Raw genomic sequence first — 22,575 nt, 5'->3', positions numbered from 1 at the left:
ATACAAGTCTATTTTGTCCCTAGGTAAAGATCACTATATTTGTTAGATGTGCAGTGCTTATTGATGCTATTTAATGTTAGTAATATTAGAAGTTATTTTCAAAACATTAAAATCTTTGGCTTATTCTGATTCATTATCACTTCCTGGAGAGGCCTAAATAAAGTTTGGAAGAAACTGTTGACTCAGAATGAACAGGCTAATCACACAGGTTTTCATGAAGAACAGCTTACCTTGGTCCTTATACAGACCAGGTCAAGGAGACTCAGGTTCTTGAAGTTAAAAAAATAACAATAATGATAATAATAATTTCCTCATTGAAAGAGATTAACACAAATATGACCCTCTCCACTACCATCGGACTAATTATTTGAGGGAAAATCTGAGAAAATAGTGTGTCTGACTATAGGACATGACTTGGAGAGGGGTTCCCCAATATTCTTTAGAACACTTTTCTTTCTTTTTTTTCTGAGATGGAGTCTTACTATGTCGCCCTCAGTAGAGTGCCATGGTCTCATAGCTCACAGCAACCTCAAACTCTTGGGCTCAAGTGATTCTCTTGCCTTAGCCTCCCAAGTAGCTGGAATTACAGGTGTCTGCCACAACACCCAGCTATTTTGTTGTTGTAATTGTCATTATTGTTTAGCAGGCCCAGGCTGGTTTCGAACCCATCAGCCCTGGTGTATTTGGCTGGTGCCATAACTACTGTGCTACGGACACCGAGCCTAGAATACTTTTCTAGGAATCATTGTAAGAAAAAAGAGGCCAGAAGGGCAAAAGTTTGGTTGCGGTAATATGATATCAGGGACTAAAAGTTAGGTTAAGAAAAACAGAATAATGAGAATGATGATTTTACCCAGTAATTTTGCCTAGGAATAAACCCAATACAGCTGGAGCTTTAATGTAAAACCTGACCTGTTAGGCAGAAAGTCAGTTCCTCCCTGCCTTATTTCCCCTACCTCAGGTTAGCAACTTAGATAGGTTGTTGTCCATGGAGAAAATACTGAAACCATTCCTCCCAGGGTCTGGTCCAACTGGGAAGGGATTTGTACGTACCTAAACTAGTCTAGCTGAAAGCAAAACTAGTATCCCAGATCAAACAACACTGGGAAGACCATGCCAGTTATCTCAGCCAAACTGCAGGAGGCCCTCCTTATCCACAGGTTCCACATCTGTAGAGCCAACCAACCAACTGGAGATCAAAAATATTCAGGGAGAAAAACAATAGAAAATAATACAAGAAAAATAATACACATAAAAATATAACTGCGGGTGGTGTCTGTGGCTCAAAGGAGTAGAGCGCCGGCCCCATATGCTGGAGGTGGCAGGTTCAAACCCAGCCCCAGCAAAAATACTCAAAAAAAAAAAAAATATAACTGCATAGCATTTGCATCATATTGGGTATTATAATCTAGAGATAATTTAAAGTGTATCAGGAACTTGAGCATCCTCGTATTTTTATATCCAAGGAGGGGGGTCCTGGAAGTAATAACCAATCCCCTATGGATACTGAGGGAGCACCAACACAAGTAGTTGCAAGTTATGTGGATTAAAAATAGGCAGAATGGGCCAGAACCAAGGCTATGGACAACATGGGAGTTCGTTCTCTGTAATGCCTAGTGTGGTTGTGAAGACCAGAAATAAACATCTCTATGTGGCGGCACCTATAGCTCAATGGGTAGGGCACCAGCCACATACACCAAGGCTGGTGGGTTCGAACCCTGCCCAGGCCAGCTAAAACAACAATGGCAACCACAACAAAAAGATAGCCAGGCTGTAGTCCCAGCTACTTGAGAGGCTAAGGCAAGAAAATCGCTTAAGCCCAAGAGTTTAAGATTGCTGTGAGCAGTAACACCACAGAACTCTACCCAGGGTGATAGCTTGAAACTCTGTCTCAAAAAAAAAAAAATCTCTATGCATTATTTGCCAATTTTGATGTTGGAGCCTTTTTATCAAGTAATAACCCTTGACCCCAAGGCAGGGTGGTTAAAATTTCATTGCTTTGCACAATTCTTCCATTTGAAAAATGTTTGGTTTCTGATTCTTTTTGGGTCAGGCTAAGGATAATTTTGATCAATTTTTAGTTGAATTCAGAAATCACTGGTGGCTATTTTGAACTCAGAGGATGCTGCCTGCTGGGCTGTTCTTGTCTCTGTGGCGGGTCAATCAGAAAGCAGAAACATCTAGAATGTCAGGCTACACAGTAATGTTCACTTTAATGTAATCAACAAAATGGATGACAGGGAATTAGAGTTCCATTATAATGTTTTCCAGAATAACTGACAATCCACAGATTTGGTTTCATAACATACAATCTTTGTCAGAAGAAGCAAGTGGCATGCAGTTTAATACAAGCACATTCCTTCAAGCACTTTCTCCTCTGCTGGGAGTAATTCAGAGTTCAAGTTAGCCTGACCACACCTGATCCAACCTGGTATGGTGGTTTTTGATCAGAACATTTCTTTGTCCATCAGCACCTAGGATATTGGAATTATATGCATTTTACTTTTCAACCCTAAGTTATCTTCATCTTTCTCTGCTTTTAAATGTTCCCACTGCCTTGTTCAAGTCTCAGAAAATCACAGTGTAGCAAGTTAACAAAAATAAGGCTTCAAATAAATCATACAATACAATGATCTGCAGTGTAGTGAAGGTGATATTAACACATTCAGAATGACTTGTCTATCTCTGCTTTTATGCTATGCACTAAACCAGCTGCATTTAAAACTTTTATTCTGGGAAATTTTTGGATTTTCTTATATTTTTCCACTTAGAAAATTTTAAAAAGTTAAAGCACCAATCTTATTTTCTTTGCTATTTTTATGTTGTCTTAAGAAAAAATGCTTTTCTCTGCAGGCTGATGGTGTGAGCGCCTTGCCCTGGGAGTGTTCAGATTGGGTTATTTCTTAATTTCAGTCTTCATCCAGAGTCTCTACAGCAGTGGCTGTTCCTCTTCCTATAACTCACATATTTCTGCTATCCTTTAAAGGTAGTAATGGCATAATTTAAGCTCTCTGAATCTTAGTTTCCATATCTGAAAAGAAGAGGGTTAGGTGGAAAACTCCAGGTTCTTGAGTTAGTGACACGAGGTCTAGTTTTTTAGGCAGACAGCAGCGTTTATGCATCCCTGCTCTTTCCTGGCAGAAGTAATTGATGATCTGCATTACTTGATCACTGTATTTGTCAGAGTATTACGGAGAGTTACTTCCTAAAACACCAGGATCCCATTTAAAAGCACCAGTATCTATACTCAGGTGTGCGTATAGTGTTAACTTGCACAGTTTCCCTCTGCAGCCATTCCAGGAAAATACCTTTTTTCCCCATAGCTCTCTTTGGCAATGTTTTTCCTCTGTCCCTTTGTGTCTTACAAGCTGTATTTCACTTCCTACTTTGGCCCTTTCTGACCTGATTACTTGATTCTATCACTATTTCTGTGTTGTCTTCCTTGGGCATTTGCCCAGCTTCCACTTTGGAACGTCTCTCCCTTTGATTGTAAGTGTTTTGTGCTGCTTTGCTGTTGCTGCTACTGCTGCTATTAAGAGCTGGGAGGGAAAATAGGTGAGTTACTGAGTGGTAATGGCTGCCAACTGTTATTATTTCATAAAGAGTTTTCTCCACTTATGACCAGTCTGTGATGATGGCTCAGGCCCTGGGAAGTGGCCTGGGATGCACTACCAATTTCTCTTCATCTTATTTCCATTATGTGGGTTTTCAGTTACTTTCTTCTTTTTGTTGACATGACCATAGAGTTTTGTGTCCACTACTCTCTACTGCATCTTCCACCAAGAATTCCTTTTTCTGTTTACATTTTATGTCCATTATCAACCATTCTACAGAGAACTGGCTTCATAACCTAGCTTTCTACTTTTACTACCTGTGCAGTCTTAGGCAAGTCACTATACCTCATATGAGCCTGTTTCTGTGTAAAGTATAGATGATAATAATTTTGTCATATTGTTAGTGTGAAGATCAAATGAGATTATCTGTGAAAATGTCTAGCACAGTGCCTGACTCAGGGTAGGGCTCAGCACATGTACATTCCCTTCCCTCCTCCTCCTTCCTCTCTCTCTGTCTTTTACACTGCATAAACAAGAACCATGTGGACTGTTTTCATAGGGTTGTTTTCATAGTTTTATAAAATGTTTTTCCTTTGGGACAAGAAGCTTTGTTTCAACAAGTTCTTATGGCATACTTTAAGCCCCCTGGTAAAACTAGAATCGATTCCCAGAGGTCAGTTTGTCTTGCTGGTTTCTATGGACCCAGGGGTCAAGTGCGTTACCTATTTGTCAGTGACTTTCCTAAGCACGGTAAATATCTATTATATAATTATTTCCCTCTGACCACTTCTCAGATACTTTAAATTCTTTTTCTTTACTCATATGCTGAAGTAAATGGTCATTATTTCTCCTTCCTCTCATTCTTTCTTTTTTAAAATTTGTTTTTTTTTTGAGACAGAGTCTCACTATGTCGCCCTCAGTAGAGTAATGTGGCGTCACAGCTCACAGCAACCTCCAACTCTTGGGTTTAAGCGATTCTCTTGCCTTAGCCTCCCAAGTCTTTGGGACTACAGGTGCCCACCACAACGCCTGGCTATTTTTTATTGCAGTTGTCATTGTTGTTTGAACTGGCCCAGACTAGGTTCAAACCTGCCAGCCTTGGTGTATGTGGCTGGTGCTGCAACCACTGTGCTACCACTGTGCTACAGGCGTCAAGCCCTCTCATCCTTTCTTTTTTTTTTTTTTTTTTTTTTTTTTTGTGGTTTTTGGCCGGGGCTGGGTTTGAACCCGCCACCTCCGGCATATGGGACTGGCGCCCTACTCCTTGAGCCACAGGCGCCGCCCACTCTCATCCTTTCTTAAGCAAATACCATCTGTCACAGTGTTTGCTCTATTAAGTCACTCTAAATTTGAACTTCAGAACCTGGGCCATTCATCAACTCTACTTCACAGTATTTAAAAGATGTTGCAAAGTTCTATCTATCTTTTTCTTTCTTTCTTTCTCTTTCTTTTCTTCCAGAGTCAGCTTCAGCTTCTGAGGAATCCTCTTTGCTTTCCTTTGCTAGCCTTCCAAATATTTGGTACTAGTCCTTATTCATTAGCTCAACTTTGTAGCCATAAGCACTTTTTTTGTGTATGTAGGGTTATCCATATTGCTCATTATTTTTGTGGATTTGTGGTGCCCTCTTTTTGCTGCGGAAAAAAAAAAAAAACCTAACGCACTATTCCATGTTCTGCAATAATGGAGTGCAACTCTTTATAATTCTTTGGTTATCTTACCCATCCTTAATTTAAGATGGTAGGTGCTTCCTAAGACACAATTGCTCAAATGATTCTAGTATTACCTTTATATTACCCACTCTTCCTTCAGGTTTTATTTTTAATGAAATTATGCAAGTTTTACATTATGAGGAAGAATCCCTGTACATTATGGAAGACAGTGTTCAGACACCTACTGGGCATGACTGATAGAGGAATACTGAAACTCAGAACCAGAAATTTCCTTTGAATTTTTCCAAGTCTGACCCTCTGTCTAAAGGAACAGTCTTATGTTGACAAATGATATCTGACATTCAGAGATTTAGAAGTCATTATCGCATGAGGATAGTTTTGTACTATTTCAAGTGGTGTAGAGTTTATTTAAATATTGGTACAAAATATAATTTTCTTTAAGTGAGCTAGGGTCCTGGTTCATCCCTTTTGAATCACGTAGCTCTTTTCCACGTGATAGCCCTGCAAATAGTTGAGGACATTACTATCTAACCTGAGTTATATCTTTTCCAAACAACCTCAGTTCTTCCATTATCAAAGTGTTCAGCCTCTTTACCATCCTAGCCATTCATCACTAGATGTAATCTAGGATGTCAAAAATGTGGCATTAAGGACCGAGTCAGAATATTAGGTAAGGACTGTTACTCAGAGAATGGACACTGTCATCTTGCTTGTTCCTATATAGTCTGTTCCTTCTGTTGTAATGTAAAGTCATAATCACTACTCAGCAATATCATCATACTGTTGAGCGATTCTGAACTTGCCAAAAACAGTAAACTCCTTTTTCAGAAAAGCTATTGGTTACTTACCTCTCTTTCATCTTGAACTTTGGCAGTGCTTCTGTTTTTTTTTTTTTTTTTTTTTTATTTCATTTCGGTCCAAATTAGCTGGGTTCACATTAGCTACATTAACTTTCACATTGCTGAATTTAGTGCTGTGTCATTTTAGCCATTGAAGTAATTTTGGATCCTTCTCTATCATCTGTTTTCATGGGAATTCGAAAATAGTAAAATTCATAACTGGATTTCATTTTGTGAAGCAAATACCATGTTTTTTTTTGTATTTTTTATTTACATCATTATTATATTCTGTTCACAGTATGTTGCCATCTGTCATACTTTATTTAACTTGGAAAGTCTGTTTAATGATTGCTTACAGACCTATGGGGATTAGACTATATTTTGAAAGCTCACTGCTCATGTCTGAAAGTACTCAGTCCTCCACTTATAAACAACCTGCCACTACAGCCAAAACATATGAAAGGAGAGGGAAGTAGCATTCATAAAATCATAATTGATTTCTTTTCACAAAGCAGATAAATGTGTCACCAGAACAACTAATGTGTAGAGGAAGGATTTCAGATTCTGGAGCCAGATCCAATTAGTTTGCATTCTGTCCTACTCATTCCCTTGGTGAGTCATATTGAGCTATCTGATCATCTTCCCTGTGACCCTTCATCTAGAAAATGTGGCCCTGGGTGCTTGTTGTCTTCTCAGGATGGTAGCAAAGAGGATTATGTGAGATAATAGATGTAGAAGAACTTGGCCAAAAATACCCACCATATAGTTAGTGTTTAATATGTATTTTAAAATGAATAGACTCCATCTTGTCAAATTTATGGTTCCCTTACCATTGGTTTTAAGCCTAGAGATTTCTCCCTTTGTTGCTGATATTTAAATACTATATCTAATACATTGAAAGTTCTTCTTAAACGTGACGATGAACGCTTTCTCTGAAAGCCTTTCTCATTTATCTCCTATGTCCTGGACTACAAATATAATTCCATTTCTTCCTTAGAAAGAAAGGAAACAATTTATTAAAACATTTCAAAAACATATGATTTTAAATAATGATTACCCTCATAAGCAATAAGCTCCCCCTCTAAAACTTCTTCTTGGTGTAAATGTCAAAAAGAAATAGCCAAGAAGCAGAAATCTTTGTTATTTGCATGAAAATAAATGTTGAGCTCTATAATCAAAAGTTCACTTAATTATAACCAGTATTTAGGCTACACATAAACAAGTATATTTATCTGAGGCTTATGTACTCTCATAAAAGCTCGAGTTCCATTTGAATTAAATAGAACAATACTCAACAAGAACAGATGCTGGTGTAGAGTGCATTTCTGACCTTCGGAGTTTTTAGCATATGGAGGGCCAATGTGAAAGTGTAGGCTGATCTGATCTGAAGGAAAGGCTATTTGCTAAAGGGGATCCTGGTGTGCTTTGGCTTGAGACTCTCCTAACCCATTTCTTGTCTTGCCAGTATGCTTCAGAAAGGTACCTTTGGAAGGGAAGTGAGCAGAGGGTTTGCTCAGGTCAATGTCATTTGAAAAATGTTTTGCTTCTGTTCCTAATGACACACTTGTGATTTCACCTGCTTTCAGCTGATTGGGGACAATGACAAGAGGAGCCTCAGTGGCTGCTCTAAGTGCAAGCAATTACTCAGTAACTTGGTCTTGGCTGCTTCTTGACTTTCCAGTTGAGAATATATAGTTGTCAAGTTGTGTGTCCCTGTGCTTTTCAACTTCCACCTCAGTGGGAACTCAGTGCAGTATATGGGTAAGTTTGAAGGCCAGCAGTCAATCAAGGTGATTAAACTGAACACGTATTTGATTGTCTTACCTATGAGCCTCCATTTATTTGTTTATAAAATAGGGATAATCATGATACCCAGTTTTAATGCTCATTATGATAATTACAGGAATAATACAGTATCCAGTATAAGATAAGTGCTCTACAAATGTTAGCTGGTAGTGCAGTTATTATTTTACAAAGTTCTCTTATCTAGGGCAGCGCCTGTGGCTCAAGGAGTAGGGCGCCGGTCCCATATGCTGGAGGTGGGGGGTTCAAACCCAGCCCCGGCCAAAAAATCACAAAAAAACAAAACAAACAAAAACAAAGTTCTCTTACCTGCTAAAACTGCAGTCTCCAACCCCCAGGCTGCACGAAAGAAACGAGCATTGGGCAAGTGAGCAAAACTTCATCTGTATTGGGCGGCGCCTGTGGCTCAGTCGGTAAGGCGCCGGCCCCATATACCGAGGGTGGCGGGTTCAAACCCGGCCCCGGCCGAACTGCCCCCAAAAGAAAAAAAAAAATAGCCGGGCGTTGTGGCAGGCGCCTGTAGTCCCAGCTACTCGGGAGGCTGAGGCAAGAGAATCGCTTAAGCCCAGGAGTTGGAGGTTGCTGTGAGCTGTGTGACACCACGGCACTCTACCGAGGGCCATAAAGTGAGACTCTGTCTCTACAAAAAAAAAAAAAAAAACTTCATCTGTATTGACAGCTGCACCCCATCACCACCTGAGCTACACCTACTGTCAGATCATTGATGGCATTAGATTCTCATAAGAACAGGAACCTTACTTTAATCTGTACATGCAAGGGATCTAGGTTGCACACTGTTTATGAGAATATGATGCCTGACGATCTAAGGTGAAGATGTAATGTACTTGAATCATCCCCAAACCATGTCCTGACTCCTAGTGCATGGAGAAATTGTCTTCCATGAAACTGATCCCTAATGCCAAAAAGGTTGGGGACCGCTGTACTACAGCTTACAGTATTACTCTTCAAAATATGTGAGCCATATCAGGGAGATTGTTTGGTGTGTCATTATTATTTTGTTTTAAAATCTCACTAATTCTTGCTTCCCCGTGAGAAAACTAGGTCCAAAAATAATAGGGGGAATATATTTAATTAAGAAAGACTAAGTGGACAGCAATATGTAAAGTAGGTGGGACTGGGCAGAAGCTGAAGATGGAACTTGTTTTGTTGATTTTAGAAGAGGCAGTGGGGATGAATACATGAGTTTCGGAGTAGGCAAGACTTGGATAATTGATTGAGGGGATCCAAAGTGACTCTAAGTTTAAACTCAGTGATGAGGGTGGTAGATAGGCCAATAGAAGATACATGAAGGGGCGGCGCCTGTGGCTCAGTGAGTAGGGCGCCGGCCCCATATGCCGAGGGTGGCGGGTTCAAACCCAGCCCCGGCCAAACTGCAACAAAAAGTAGCCGGGCGTTGTGGCGGGCGCCTGTAGTCCCAGCTGCTCGGGAGGCTGAGGCAAGAGAATCGCGTAAGCCCAAGAGTTAGAGGTTGCTGTGAGCCCTGTGATGCCACGGCACTCTACCTGAGGGCAGTACAGTGAGACTCTGTCTCTACAAAAATAAATAAATAAATAAATAAATAAATAGAAAGAAAAAGAAAGAAAGAAGGAAAAGAAAGGAAAGGAAAGGGCGATGCCTGTGGCTCAGTGAGTAGGGCGCCGGCCCCATATGCCGAGGGTGGCGGGTTCAAACCCAGCCCCGGCCAAACTGCAACAAAAAAAAAATAGCCGGGCGTTGTGTCGGGCGCCTGTAGTCCCAGCTGCTCGGGAGGCTGAGGCAAGAGAATCATGTAAGCCCAAGAGTTAGAGGTTGCTGTGAGCCGTGTGACGCCATGGCACTCTACCCGAGGGCGGTACAGTGAGACTCTGTCTCTACAAAAAAAAAAAGAAAGGAAAGGAAAGAAAGGAAGAAAAGAAAATAGAGAAAGGAGAGGGGGTGGGTAAAAGGGAATATTGACAAAAAGAAGAGAGGCACAGAAAGAGGGAAACAGAGCAGTATAAGTGTACAGTAGGGTACTTTGACACAGCCTTTGAAAAACCCCCACCTCTGGGGGTGCCCAGTTGAGTGGTTCCCTTGAGGTCAGCAGCTCTTTGCTAACCTGATTGGACAGAGTACCCCACCTCCACCAAGTAGAGAGGAAAGACAAAAATTCTATAAATCAAACCAAAATAAGGAAACAGAGAACTTTACGAGATAAAATTGGGTGAAAAAACAAATAATAGGGGTAGAAACATTAGCAAAAATGAAGTTCTAATTATTGAAAAAGGCAGCCATGGGAAATTGTATTTAAACTAGAAAAATGGAGAAAGAAAAAAAAAAAGAATCTGTATGGTAAAGGGTTGAAATTAAAAAAAACAAAGCAACAACAACAAAATAAAAACAAATAAGAAAAAAGCAAAGCAGTGTATATATATATATATATTTGAATATTGTCTGGGCAACAGGTGGTCTTCTGGCATATGAGATTTAATCACAATGCTGATATGACTGGAGGCCTCCGCTGATTTCTCAAACCCCACAGGGTAAAGACCCTAAGTCTCTCTTCAGCCCTCTTAAAAGGCACTTTAAACTTCTAAACTTGGCTAAGCAGAAGCTTTCCCAGGAAAGTGCTTGTCACTGGGATCACTGTAAAGTGGCTAACCCCTTACCCAGTGTTCCAAAATCGGTCTCACTCTGCCCCTGAGGGTTAAGGCTGTAAGGCGGCTCAGTCCCCACCTTTAGGCTGCTCAGGCACTAGGTTACCAGCTCCCACCTGATCCTTGCTCTGCAACCCTCTGAGGGCAGAGCTTGCCAGGGCAGTTCTCTCACAATGTCTCCCTGTGGCCCACAGCCGAACACTATTAGCTCCGTCCAGTTCAGCGGCTCAGTCTGGGGCCCTAGACAACACTCAAAGTTCTCCACACTCCTGCTCAAGCTCTCCCCAAGGTAGTTCAACTGAGTACCAAGTCCAAAAACACCAAAACAGTTCACAGGTAAGGTCTTTCCAGTTTGCAGTCCCGCTGCTGCTGTACTTACAGCAGGGATTAGACCAATCCCTGGTGGGATTAGACCAATTCAACACATGCAACCACTTACCAGTTTTCCACTGTTTTTGTCCTCCTCTTGGGGTCCAGAAGTCTCTCGCTGACTCCCTGTATCCTCAAAGGGATGATTATAGGCTGATCCCACCAGCCAGAGATGCCTGAAGTCTTATCTCCCCGGACTCACTGTGCCCAGTTGCAGTGTAGCTGTTACTCGGCCGCCATCTTGCTGTCACTCTGTACTTTATTTTTCAAATGAAGAAACTGCAGCATAGAGAATTCAAGCATCTTGCCCAATGTCATTGAGCCAATGAGTAGGAGGGGCCATGACTGAGCGTGAGCTATCTTGCTTTAGAGTCTGTGCTGCACCAAAATTTGTTCTTTGGCCTCTCTGAAGCAACAACACCCTATGCTTTCATAGGCTTGTCAGAGTATAGGGCAGAATGGTGCTGGGGACAGTGTCTGCCTCATGTACATGGACTTGGGATATGTTTAGTATGAGTATATTTCTTGCTGTTATTCTAAAGAGCAGGGAGGATCACCTTTTTGCAGATTTCAGATCTTGGGGCTTGGAGAAATTCATTCCTTATTTAAGTGGCCACAGTTATTTATTCCTAAAAACATCCCTATTGAAATGCTTTCATCACAAGAAATAGTACATGTTAATTAAGACAGCTGATAAAAACATGCAAAGATAGATAAAGGAAAAATTTGAAACTTCCTTACCCACATGAAATACATTCCTACTGACTCGAAGTGACCAGTTTTAACATGTGACACCAATCTTTTCACAATCGTTTTCTTCTTTAAGGATACTGAAACAAAAATGAACGCTCAAAGCATCAACAGTATTGGAAGCAGGCTTGGTTATCTTGTGGTAGAATAGGAGTAGGACCATTTATGTAGATTTTTTTTTCAACTTGCCAGTCAAATTTAACAGCTGTTCATGGAGAATGTTTTGGGTCAATAGATGGATATAGTTTCATGTGTTAAAACATAATTCTTTAATTCAGCAGTTCTCAATCTATGGGTCATGACCCACAGGAACTGTATTAAAGGGCCACAGCATTAGGAAGGTTAATAACCACTGCTTTAATTCATTTTGAATGCATTTTGAGGTTTCTGTAAAGAAAGGCTCTAACAAGTTCTTACTCCCCAAATATCCATATCACTCACCTTAATTACTCTTGCTCCACTGCCTGTTAAGTTGTGGGTCAAGACCACAAGCGGTTCATTATTATTGTCTTATAATTCCACCTGGAATCCATTAAGGCAGGGGTATCCAATTTGCAGCCCATGGGGATAAATGCCAATTTTGTGAGTGCTTTTTTGCTTATCTGTAGTGTCTGATATCATGGAAAGCATGCATAAGTACTGTTTAATTTCTTTCTGGCTAATCAGCTTTCATTAGTGTTTTGGTGTTCATGTATTTAATATGTGGCTCAAAACAACTCTTACTGTTCCAATGTACAGCAGAGAGAAAAAGGTTGGACACCTCTGCATTAAGGTATATTCTTTCCCTGCCTCCCCCCAACGGCTTTTCTTCTTAGTTGTTTCATGGATGGCTCAAACGCCCCTAAAAAGAGCTCCAGTGGGACTTCAAATACATTATTTTCCAATGAAAAATAAAATTAAGAAAAATCAACTTCCAGTTTTAGGTTTCTCTTTAGGAACGTTCTAGATTCTTATTCCAGTTTTCTCACACATTACAGAAAATTTTAGTATTCATTTTTGTATCATTTATGAACAAAAATTGCTAAAGACTTCATTCTGGGCATTTTAAGTTTTATCACAGTTACAAATTTCTCTTTTCAATCAATTTTCTGATGGAATTTTCACTTGTCTGCAAGTAAAACAGTAATTTTTGTATAGCTTTTATATTTTATTGCACTTAAGTGTTTATGTAACATTTATTTTGTGACAGTCATGTTATATGTTTTGGTAAATATTCTATCAAAACCTTTTCTATTTCTTCACTACTGTGTCCATAGGCCTAAAACAGATAATTCTGTCTTTATGTTATATTTGATACAGTGTAGCATTAAAAACCCATCCCAGGGGTCCTCAAACTTTTAAAACAGGGGGCCAGTTCACTGTCCCTCAGCCCGTTGGAGGGCCGGACTATAGTTTAAAATAAAAACTATGAACAAATTCCTATGCACACTGCACATATCTTATTTTGAAGTAAAAAAACAAAATGGGAACAAATACAATCACACTGCTGCATGTGGCCCACGGACCGTAATTTGAGGACCCTGATTGCAGGTTCCTTGCTTTGATGACCTTTCTTCCCTGAATAGTGACCTAACCATTTGACTCTGCATTGACATCTGGACCTTTGGGTAAAAGGTTTGATAGGACTTTGCTGCCAACTGGCCCAGATTTGCCCTGGCAGCCATGTGGAGGCCTTGCTCTTAGGAACATTTTGGTTGACTGTTTAGCAGTGTAACTGCAGGGGTTAAATCCAGATAGTTAGGAAGTTTACTCATAGCCTGCATGCTGATATTTCTGGAGATTCCAAATAGGAAGTTTAGATATCATCAGTGAATATATTTTGTGAGACATGGCATTAAATTGATAACCATCCTTAACTTTATGTGCTGAGTTACGGTTTCCTGGCTTCCTCATTTGATCTGTGCTGTACCTCACAGATTTAGATGTGATAATTGAATCTGCTTCAAAGGTTCCCCAGGAAGATGAAATGAGGATGTCCCTATATAACCAGTCATCTGATGCTGTGCCCTCCCCCAGGGGACATAGATAACTACCCACAGATCTCCATCTTGTAGGGGTTGGCTGCAGTTCTTGCTTACCCTGTTATACTTTGCATGCTAAAGAGAAACATTCTTTCCTCACTTAAACTACTCTATATTAATACCTGTCAATATTTTAATGTTTTGTTAGTTATAAAAGTCTGTTGAAATTATCTTACTGCATGATTTGGTTGCATGGTAGATGAAGTGACATTCTGGTGTGATATTTTCCAGTGTTTCCTTCATTAATAGGGTTCAGTTTGACCTGACAGGTGTGGGAGCCCACACCTCGCTGGGCTAGTTATTGTGACTATAAAACACCAACTAGTGCCTGGTGTGATAAATATCTTTTATTAGTTTCACCTTTGGGGATTTTATGAGACTATATACCCAAGTATATGTCTGGATGAATTTAATGGCACTTTGTCAAACTCAGGGGAAAAACCCAACTTAATGAGGATTTTTAAAATGTAATTACAATAAAATATACATTGAATTTAGAAAATAAATCTCATTATAAGTATCAAATGTTCCTGCTAAGTAATGTGAGTATATATGTTCTTCATTCTAGTCATCTTTCATATACTTTAGGAAATGTTGGTGATTTCCCCATGTAGACTTAGAACAATTCGTGGTATGTTTATTCTTGTGCATTTATTTTTCATGCATAAATGGTATTTTCTTTGTATGATCTATTTATCTAATTTGTTTCTAACTACTTCATTTAACTGTCTTAGTAGTTTTCATAATCTTGTTTTATTGGGAGTTCTAATTAGATAAAAATATCCCCTGTTTATTTGCATAGTATCATTAAAATTGGGTGAATACTACATATTTAATAATGAAAGATTAAAAAACACACCCACCACATCCTCATACACACTAAACACCCATGGCCATATCACATGAAACCACGGTGAAACCCCAAATGCTCTGAAATCCTTTGGTAAAATAGTGAAGGCCCGTACTGCTAGCAGAGGCTGAAACTGCAGCCATTAGAGAAGGTTTGTTCTTTGTACTCACTCACATAGCATATTTGTGGACTTTCCATAGCAAAGCAAAATGTTATGGGGAGATGTGGGCTATAGAATTGGAATCACGTCTTAATAATGTAACTCCTTTAGCATGCTGATTAACTTGCAGTTTATCAAAGTGCAATAGAACCTCCGTAGTTGACCACCTCCTTACGTCGACCTAATTTTCATAGACTGGGCATGCATCACATGTGCATATCAGCACAGTAGGCCTAGTCTTTTACTTTGACCATTTCTGTACGTTGACCGTTTGTTACAGTCCCTTAGGTGGTCAATTTATAGAGAGTCTACTGTATTTCTAGGTGAGTTCACTTTTGACTTCTGTGAGAACCCAGTAAGGCAAGTGGAATAATTATTACATCTGGTCAGTGGGCTATCTTGAAGATTTGAGGAGAAAATTCCTATGTGGTCACAGCAGTGTCTGATCTGGAGAAAGCACTCAATAAATACTCACTATTGCAGTTGTTCTCACTAGCAGATAACATTTTCTTCCTGAATATTTGAAAACTTGAAGTGGGTAGTAATGCAAATAAAAAACAAGTATCACACTACCTAATTCATCTTCGAGGGCTATGGTCCTCAATCCCCAGGCCACAGACAGGTACCAGTCTGTGGCCTGTTATGAACTAGACTATACAGCAGGAGGTGAGCAGGGGTTGAGTGAGCAAAACTTCATCTGTATTTACAGCCATTTCCCATCTTTTTCATCACCGCCTGAGTTTTGTCTCCTGTCACATCAGTGGCGACATTAGATTCTCATAAGAGAGTGAACCCTATTATGAAGATTCCACAGCACATGTGAGGAATCTCAGCTTTGCATTCCTTAAGAGAATCTAATGCCTGATGATCTGAGGTAGAGCTGAGGCAGTGATGCTAGTGCTGGGGAGCAGCTGCAAACACATTATCATTAGCAGACAGGTTTGACTACACAGGGACCATAATATATCAATTGCTTGCAGACATATCAAAATCATCCTGTAACCCTACCGCCTGGTCCATGGAAAAACTGTCTTTCATGAAACAGATCCCTGGTACCACAAAGGTTGGGGACTCCTATCGTAAGGGCTTTAGGTCAGTGAGCAATCCTGAAGCCTTTTATTGTAAAGAGTTCATATTTCAGAGAACTGAGTTCTAAATTCATGATTAATTAAGATTTTACCTCATGGGCGGTGCCTGTGGCTCAAGGAGTAGGGCGCCGGTCCCATATGCCAGAAGTGGCGGGTTCAAACCCAGCCCCGGCCAAAAAAAAAAAAAAAAGATTTTACCTCATATGGACTTGCTAGGTTTTATTCTTGAAATTTCAACATTTAGAGAAATTTGGATTTGAAAATAAAATAACTATAGTGCTTACTAAGAATTTCTACCTAGCTATAAATATGTATCCTTTGACCAACATCTCCATTATCCCCCTTCCTTGCTAACCACCCCAGCCTTTGGAAACTACCATTCTTCTTTCTACTTCTATGAGATCAACTTTTGTAGATTCCTCATACAAGTGAGATTATGTGGTATTTGTCTTTCTGTGTCTAGCTTATTTTATTTAATATATCTTCCATATTAATCCATGTTGTCGAAATGGTAGGGATTTTATCTTTCAATGGCTGAATAGTATTTGATTATTCAAGTGGAAAACATTCTGAAATAGCTTACTTCTTGGTAGTTAGGAAAGTAGTTTTCAAATAGAAATTCACCCTGCCATATTGAAATGGTGTTTGATAAGTGGGAGAGTTTTTTTTTTTTTTTTATACAGTATCAGGGGTCCCTAAAACCATTCTTAGGCTCAATGCTTCACTGCAAGGACTCATGAGATGTTATGAAATATATTCACAGTTACAGTTTATTGTAACAAAAGCATACAGATTAAAATGAGCAAAGGGAAAAGTGCCATAGGGTGAATTCCAGAAGCAAACAAGCATAAACTTCTAGGACTCCCCTCTCAGTGGAGTATGATGGAATAAGCTTAATTCATCCAGAAACAATACGTGACAACATCTGTGAAATGTTGTCGATAAGAGAAGCTTACAGGAGCCTTGGTGTCTTGGGATTTTATTGGTATTCAGCCACATAGGCATGTGGTGTCTATGTGATTGAGCTCAGAATTCTGAGTGCCAGAGCAAAAACAGGTATTCATCATACATTATATTGTTAGCTTAAACTAACTGGTCATACTAGTTCAGTGTTTCCAAAGGCCTCAGGTAATATGAAAACACTCTTACAGGCATATTATTCTAAGGATTCAGAGGTAAGCTCTGCCTAAGGCCTACTGAATTAACCAATTCTTGCACAAAAATCTAAGACATATTTTGCATTTGGGGGGAATGTTTATTTTCTAAATGTATTTTCTAAATATATTTTCTAAATGTTCATTTGATTCTCAAGATAAATCTGATCTGTTATGTGTTTTGTGATACACATTTGTTATGTGAAATGTGAAAAACCTCATGAAATTCCAAGTAGCCTTATTGGCTAGGTACCTAATAATTCTGCAAATTTTCCTTTTCATTGTTCACATCAGTATCAATATAACTACTGCTCTGAGTCTAAATATCACTATCTCTACTTTTATTGTTAGTAGAAAAGTATGTTCAGATATAACTCCCAGGGTATGGTGATAGTTTATTTTTCAAAATGTGCATTATTATAATATAGTCTGTTTATTTTATATTTACTTATTTACTATAACACTCTATAGATATCGAATCCAAGATAACTAATTTTTTCTGGAATTCGAGCATTGAAACAACTATAGATGCATGAATGGAAAAAGATAGCAGTTAATTATTGATATAATTTTGTTCACCCAACATTCAAAATACACATATAATGAATGAACATATCAAGATACAACCACAGACATACATTATTTTTGATATAATCTACAGGGTGGATATTAAAATGTTACAAAATATTTATAAGATATTCTCTATGTATTGGCCACATCTTTGTAAAATTTTGTAATGAATGTTTTGTAAATAAAGGGACATTTAGCTACAATTTCCCATTTCCTGATGCAAGATGACTTAAGGGATGACTTTTGGGACACCCTGTAGAATATATTTACATCTAAATGTATATATACATCTGCATGAACAACTATTTTACGTATATATATCAAAATAAAATAAGCCATATCAAACATTGGTATGCTATATAGTAATACTACTATGCTAGTAGTATTTGTGACTGATTTTACAAGTAAGACATGCCCCAGCATTTTAAAATCACTTCTGTACTCTACTCATGGAAAAATGAATAAGATAATGTAGTTCTTTCCTCTAGGTGCTCATAATCAGAAACAATCAAAAACATTGATGTTAATGCTGATAAAAACTAAAACACAGGAAGGGAGGGTGGAGGATGGGTGGAGGCAGGGTAATTGGTGGGACCACACCTATGGTGCATCGTACAAGGGCACATGTGAGATTTACTAGGTGTAGACTATAAATGCCTTAACACAAGAACTAAGAAAATACTGTGAAGGCTATGTTAACCAGTTTGATGAAAATATTTCAAATTGTATATAAAACCAGCACATTGTACCCCATGATTGCATTAATGTATACAGCTATGATTTAATAAAAAAAAAAAAACTAAACTAAAACACATTTCAGGGTAACGCTAGACCTGCAAACAAAACCTAGTTGGAGAACAAGAGGTGGCTTTTGACCTGAATCTGAGAAAGCCTCCTGCAGAGTTTTAACTTGGACTTGGTGTGTGAATGTGTCCTTGGAAAGAATATACAGGATGTGTTCTGCTTCCTTACATGACTGCTTTGCTCTTTGGATTGCAATAAAAGCTCCTCTGAGGCTTGGTGCCTGTAGTTCAAGCAGCGAAGGCACCAGCCACATACACCAGAGGTTTTGGGTTCAAATCCAGCCCAGGCCTGCCAAACAACACTGACAACTACAACCAAAAAAAAAAAAATAGCTGGGTGTTGTGGAGGGCATCTGTAGTCCCAGCTACTTGGGAGGCTGAGGCAAGAGAATCACTTAAGCGCAGGAGTTGGAGGCTCTGAGCTGTGATGCTACGGCACTCTACCGAGGATGACAGCTTGAGGCTCTTTCTCAAAAAAAAAAAAAAAAACTCCTCTGAATTTAGGGACAATGAAACATTTTTATAGAAGGGAGCCCCATACTGGGAGAACAGTCAGGGTTGGTTCAGAGAGATTGGATATGAGATTGCCAGGTTTCCCTGTAGGTTTTTCAGCTGACTTCTCCTTGGGATTGGGTGGGAGCTAGAGACTTTGAGGAGGAGTCCTTTTAAGGAATAAATATTGTACAGATTGTTGGTGTTTCACTTGTCCTATGGTTCTTGGAAATTAACAGTAGGGTCTGGGAGATCAAATATCTCCTTAAGAGTTCACATACATGGTTTTGTATTGAAAAACACTGTACCTTACCTAGTTCTTTTAGTAAATAACAATGAGTCAAATGAATATAACAGAATAAATAGTAAAAGTCTCCTTCCTGGTGGGCATGGATCATGAAAGCTTTGGAAAAATTCAATATAAATCTGAGCAGGTCACATTATAGGTAAAATAGCTACAACTATAAAAAATTTAACTCTATATAAATGTAACTTTATAAACATATATATACCTATAGCTATGCCTAAAACTATACTCATCACCAATCATACCTCCATCTAACCATGAGTAACTTCAACTACAGGCAACCATAACTACCAGTCATAACTAGTCAGAGGCAGTAACAGAAAACAGTAGCCATTACCAGGAACTGACTAGTTACCGCTACTAGCTAGTAGACATAGGTAAAAAACAAAATAATTAGCAATCATAACTAGAATTCATATGTAAGTAATACCTATAACTAATATTGTTAACTAAATTAGCAAAACTAACAAACTAAGAATAACGGCATCTAACCATTGCTATAATAAAAACTACGGCTAACTAAAACTAGAATTATAACCCACATTTTTCTTGTGAGCCAGAGTCTCACTTTGTCACTGGGGGTTGAGTACTTTGGCATCATCGTAGCTCACAGCAACCTCAAACTCCTGGGCTCAAGTGATCCCTCCCAAGTAGCTGTGACTATAGGCTCCCACCACCATTCCCGGCTATTTTCTTTAGAGATGGGGTCTCGCTCTTGCTCAGGCTGGTCTCAAATTCCTGAGCTCAAGCAATTCACCCACCTTGGCCACCCATAATGCTAGGATTACTGGTGTAGGCCACCGCACCCAGCCATCATAACCACATTTGAAGCACAAAAACTCCCTTTTACCAACCTGAAAGAGTCCCAGAGAATGGGCATATTTCTTTTCTGATGTGTATTATTTATTATCTTTACTTTGGTGAAGAAAGGAGATGAGTCTTTGCTACCTTTGTGTCACATGAGTATTAAACATTTCTGGTGGGAGTGAGAAGACGGTTCCAGTCTGAAACAGAAGAGCTAGTTGGGGCGGCTCCTGTGGCTCAGTGAGTAGAGCGCCGGCCCCATATGCCGAGGGTGGCGGGTTCAAACTCAGCCCCGGCCAAACTGCAACAAAAAAACAATAGCCGGGCGTTGTGGTGGGCACCTGTAGTCCCAGCTGCTTGGGAGGCTGAGGCAAGAGAATCGCGTAAGCCCAAGAGTTAGAGGTTGCTGTGAGCCGTGTGACGCCACGGCACTCTACCCGAGGGCGGTACAGTGAGACTCTGTCTCTACAAAAAAAAAAAAAAAAAAAAGAAAAAAGAAAAGAAAAAGAACAGAAGAGCTAGTTTAAGGTCCATTACCTCCTCATGTTCTATCTTCCACCTTTCTTCAGGTTCAAATGGGTTCAGGGAAAATCACAGTACAAGAAGCCTGTAGTGGAATTTAACAGATAATGAGTTAAAAGTTTCTTTTCCTCTCAAGGGATAGAGGAAGAAATTAAATTCCTTTCCGTCTCTGATGTATCACTGCCTCTCAATGAAGTTTTTGGCACCTTATTACTATTTTTCTATTTATTTGGACTGAAGGCATTTGTAAAGAAAAGAAAGATGTAGTTGGTGTGTTGGAGAGTTTTATTGTTAAACTTTAGAGAAAGTTAAACCATTTTAAAGGATACTTATCTAAAAACTTCATTTTCTCCAGATCAGAGAAAATGCACATCCTACAGAACAAAAGGAACCAAGATCAGTGTGATGCTCTCTGGATCCTGAAAATGACCCAGGAAAATGTAGAAAAGGTGAGAGGATCCTCACTGAGGGAAGGATGCAAGTTGGAGGGCAGCAGGTTGGCTTACTCTCTGTATCTTATGAATAACTTTACTAGGGAGAATGATAAAAGCTGCACGGGAGGCTGGCGCCTGTAGCTCAGCGGCTAGGGCACCAGCCACATACACTGGAGTTGGTGGGTTCAAATCCAACTTGGGCATGCCAAAAAACAATGACAACTACAATCAAAAAATAGCTGGGCATTGTGGCAGGCACCTGTAGTCATAGCTACTTGGGAGGCTGAGGCAAGAGAATTGCTTAAGCCCATGAGTTGGAAGTTGCTGTGAGCTGTGAGGCCACGGCACTGTACCCACAGCTTGAGACTCTGTCTCAAAAAAAAAAGAAAAAAAAAGTTGCAGGGGATACTGTGTGGAATGGGTCACACCTCCACTTCAGCCATACTGTATGCAATGCACTATGCACAAAGGTAACTGTGACTTTAGATTACTTATAACTGGTTTCTCTCTGTGTTAAGTAAGGCTCACCAAGTAGATTTGTGATGAGCACACATGTATGTATGCCTTATCTGAAAATGGGAGATCCCAGGCAGCCAGCTCCTGAGGGACCTCAGGAGCCTCAAGTCCATTTCAGGCACAGCAGTCCTAACAACATCAGCAAGTACAGATTAAACCAGATAAAGATAGAGAGGGCAAAGATACTTCGAAAAGTGAGCAACGATGTTGTCTCATTGTAGGGAAAATCATCCAGGATAGCATAGAGAAGCTGAGAACATCATCAGTGAGAAAGGCATGCAGAGGGTGAGCATTCTCTAGGACTTTAGAAAAGATAAGTCAGGGTCAGATACCAGGAGAGTGTGATGGGAGTGATTAAATGTACAGAGGGCAGTGACAGTGGAAGGGACAGAATCGTCGCATTAAGCCATGCTGTGTACAGTGCCCTACCTGGAAAGGGACCGGTCACTGAGACTCTGTGTACTTCTGTCCTTTGTGAGTAGAGTGCACCACAACAAATGCAACCTTTGTGGCCACATTAAATGTGATAGGATGGTCCAACATTGCGCGTCATTTGTCTTCCTTGATTCTGGAAGGTCACAGGAAGCCACATGGACCTCAGGCAATCTCAAGATCATTTCAGGGATACCAGTCCTAACAACATGAACATATACAAGTTCAACCAGATAGAGATAAAGAAGGCAAAAGTACTCTGAAATAGAAGAGAGAAAGTGATCAAAATTTTCTCTCCAGGAGTGGAAAATCATGGAGGAAAACACAGAGAATGCGAGGGCATCCTCTGTCAGGTAGGGATGCAGTTGGGTGGGCATTCTCTGGATAGGGGTCCTCAAACTGCGGCCCGCAGGCCACATGAGGCGGTATGATTCTATTTGTTCCCGTTTTGTTTTTTTACTTCAAAATAAGATACGTCCAGTGTGCATAGGAATTTGTTCATAGTTTTTTTTTTAAAACTATAGTCCAGCCCTCCAAGAGTCTGAGGGACATGAACTGGCCCCCTGTTTAAAAAGTTTGAGGAACCCTGCTCTAAGACATGAGACTAAATAAGTCAGTTTCAGCCATCTGTATATTCTAAGGAAATGGTTGAGTGTGACTGGGGGTAATGGAAGGAATGTCTCAGCATCTTAATTTGCAGTCTTCTTGGGTGCAGTGCCCTATCCAGAATGGTGTCAGTTATGTACAGGATGTGTGTAACTGCCTCATTTCTGGGTAGAGTAAGGCTCATCAAATGCAAC

Source organism: Nycticebus coucang, chromosome X (genome assembly GCF_027406575.1).
Source record: "Nycticebus coucang isolate mNycCou1 chromosome X, mNycCou1.pri, whole genome shotgun sequence".
Classification (NCBI taxonomy): Eukaryota; Metazoa; Chordata; class Mammalia; order Primates; family Lorisidae; genus Nycticebus; species Nycticebus coucang.
Note: the sequence above shows the minus strand (reverse complement) of the source record.